This window comes from Ixodes scapularis, unplaced genomic scaffold (genome assembly GCF_016920785.2).
Source record: "Ixodes scapularis isolate PalLabHiFi unplaced genomic scaffold, ASM1692078v2 PGA_scaffold0__279_contigs__length_252992795, whole genome shotgun sequence".
In the NCBI taxonomy this organism is placed as follows: domain Eukaryota; kingdom Metazoa; phylum Arthropoda; class Arachnida; order Ixodida; family Ixodidae; genus Ixodes; species Ixodes scapularis.
The window spans coordinates 45,954,096-45,957,128 of NW_024609835.1; positions in this window are offsets into that span (position 1 = coordinate 45,954,096).

Consider the following 3,033-nt stretch of genomic DNA (forward strand, 5'->3'; position numbering starts at 1 on the left):
TAAATTTATACGCTTTTCAGTGCTACTGCAGCTTTTAGTCAACCTCTTTCACATCGAGAAACCGTTTGAAACATTTTTTTTTTCATATAGGTAAAGAAAACAAAATTCGCATGGGGTGAGGTCCGGTGTATGGGCACGGAAATCATGCCGCTTGCGCTCAAAAACTGCTGAACACTCAGAGGGTCGCGACAAGGCGCGTTGTCATGGCGAACGAACCAGTCTCGAAGCAACTGAGATTGTTATTTTGTCCACATCGCGCTGAGTGCTGTGTAGTTTTTGTCAAAAAAACGGCATGGGTCCCGTACCCTACACTACATACTCCCTATATACCTCGCCCACTGTGACTTTTTGGTTTCCCTGGATTGAAAGAGCTCACAAAATGAAACAGTTTGCTAAAATAGAAGAGGCAAAATAAAAAGCGGAAGAAGCATCAAAATACAAAATCGACAAGTTTAAGGACTATTTTGGGCAGTGCACAAACGTCATGACATGTGTATTGCATCAGGCGGAGATCACTGTACAGGTGATTAACATTTTGAACTTGTGAAAATAAATACACAATTTTGTAAAACTAGCTTTCGGTTTCATTTGGTTCCCCCCTCGTGTACCAATTTTAAATTTGGCTTTTAGTTCTCCATGATATTACAACACAAGAAAACTCATTGGACGTAAATTAAAGCGCACGCAAGGTTTGACACATCTCAGCAGTGCAAATGACTAATGAGAATGATAAAACTAATGCTCACAATATGCAATTGTTACGTTTGACAGAGGACACTAAGCACAATACATATGAGAACGAAGTACTGACATTAAGCAGGGGCCTAAGAATGGTGATGCTAATCATAACAATGTTGAATTAATAATGATATGGCGAGAGGGCCAGCGTCACAATGAGTTTTCTCATTCTGCTTTTATGTCTGTTTGCGCATTTGGATGGTGTCGCTGCGCCGTTTCTTTACGCACATTTCTTTTGTGTCCGTAGCGGCGAGTCTGCTTGAAGCTGGCCGCGGGCTAAGCTTCGTTGGGAGTATCGTGTTCAGCCGTGGGCCGGTCGGGAGACTTCCGCGGGACGGATCTGGCCCTCGGACCGGGGTTTGGAGAACCCTGCTTTAAGACATAATTGCTAAAATAAAAAGACCTGACGATCAAGACACATCCAAATGATGCTGACAAGTTAAAAAGCATTTCTGATACAAAACAAATCTATGACTACAGATATTTTCTGTGAATCAACTTGTGAAACGTAAAGTTAGCCAGTCACGCAAAACAAGGCTTAACTTATGAACGGTTCGTTTTAGCATGGTTTTTGATTAAAGCTTTGCACTTGATCGATTAACCAACCCATTATAATTTATTGGCGATTAATTTTTCTAACTGGTCAAGTGATTAAATTTTGACGAGCAAAGACAAAAGTTAATATTGAGCGCTTTCACCAAGCAGACATGTGGACAAACCTTGTGAAGGCACACTTTGGGTGAAATTTTGACCTTAAGTAAATTTTACGCAGAGGAGACAGAACCTTCAAACACGGGGAGAACGTTAAACGTGTCCAAGTCACTTCAATGCCGTGCGAGTGTCCGTTTAGGCAAGAGACTATTGTGAAAATGAAACGACTTTGGCTATTGCCGGAGAATTACAACGAACCTCTTCCTCTGCGGAGGAGATAATAATTTGTGAATGTAAGTGCGTTTTGACTGTTGTCACCTACACACAAAGGTTGTTTTAAAATTATAAATTGTACATACAATCATTTATAACATATTGAGCAAAGGCAAAAATTGTAATTTTGCCTTTACAAAAACGTATTTTGCATTTGAATAAACGAAACTGATTAGTCGATCAATTAATCGATAAAGGATGGTGATTGATCGGGTTAAAAATTTTAAGCGTCGCCAAGCTCTAGTTTTTATAAACTGAAAGACCTAGGTCCATGATTTAAATCACGGGGAGCATCTTGGCCCTATTTCACCTATAGATGTCATGAACCAATGACATCACCAGACTTTTATTTCTAAGGGTCATATATGCTCTGACAAGCAAAGCCCTAGACATTTTATTTTATGTACCGACATTGAAACTAAAACTAAATAAGTTTGTTCCAATTACCATCCAAGAATTTCATTTGGGCAGCAGAATAACTATTCTGCATTAAAACAAAATAATGACTCTTAAAGGAGCAGATAAATCGACGCGCATGAAATCCCATTCATCTTGGCTTTACTTTCTGAGGTAACACCTCCAGTGCGCTTGACGACACTCCAACGTTTGCACAAATTACAAGACAAGTCAGAACAAAAACAATTTTTCTCAAATTAAAGAAAATCTTTTAGCGAATGCTCAGTTGCCATACCGTGGAGGTCTTTAGTCTAGCTGAGATTTTCCGTAAACATTCGGAAATTTATAAAACTGAATATAAGTTCAATGTTCATAAGAAAGCTCTTATGAATATACTCAAAATAACGATAGCGTTTACTTCAGGTTCCTGAGGTAAGTGCGACTGCTAAAAACATCTTTACTAAAACCTAGATAAAAATGTCGCCTTTACTCCATTTGACACGCGAGTAACGAATAGCCAATCATTTTTAGATGGGCTCGCGCAGACTAAAAAATAAGCAAGAACTGTTTCTATCAAGTCACTCAACCAATCAAGAAAAGGTAAGTAGTATTTTATTCTCAGACGAGTGTTACAATATAAAAAAAACTATCAGGTAGGTAGAGCTTACCCTCCTTAAGGCTAGTGTTTAACACCACTTTTCGTTAGACGTTTCGGACAACCCTTTATGGGCTCATCATAGAGTTGAAATTACCTCTAGTTACCTGCGCAGGGTATCTAAAAATACTTGTATATTTAAATAATCTTTTCTCACATCACGAAGGTTTAGTACTACACCCTTCACTAAGGAAGATGGTAGAAAGTGTCTAAAATATTTCTTTCAAATGATCGTTAATATACGAGAGTCTACGACCAATATAACGATCATTTGATGATCGTTATATTGGTCGTAGAGTTTATTAGGAGTATAGACTAGG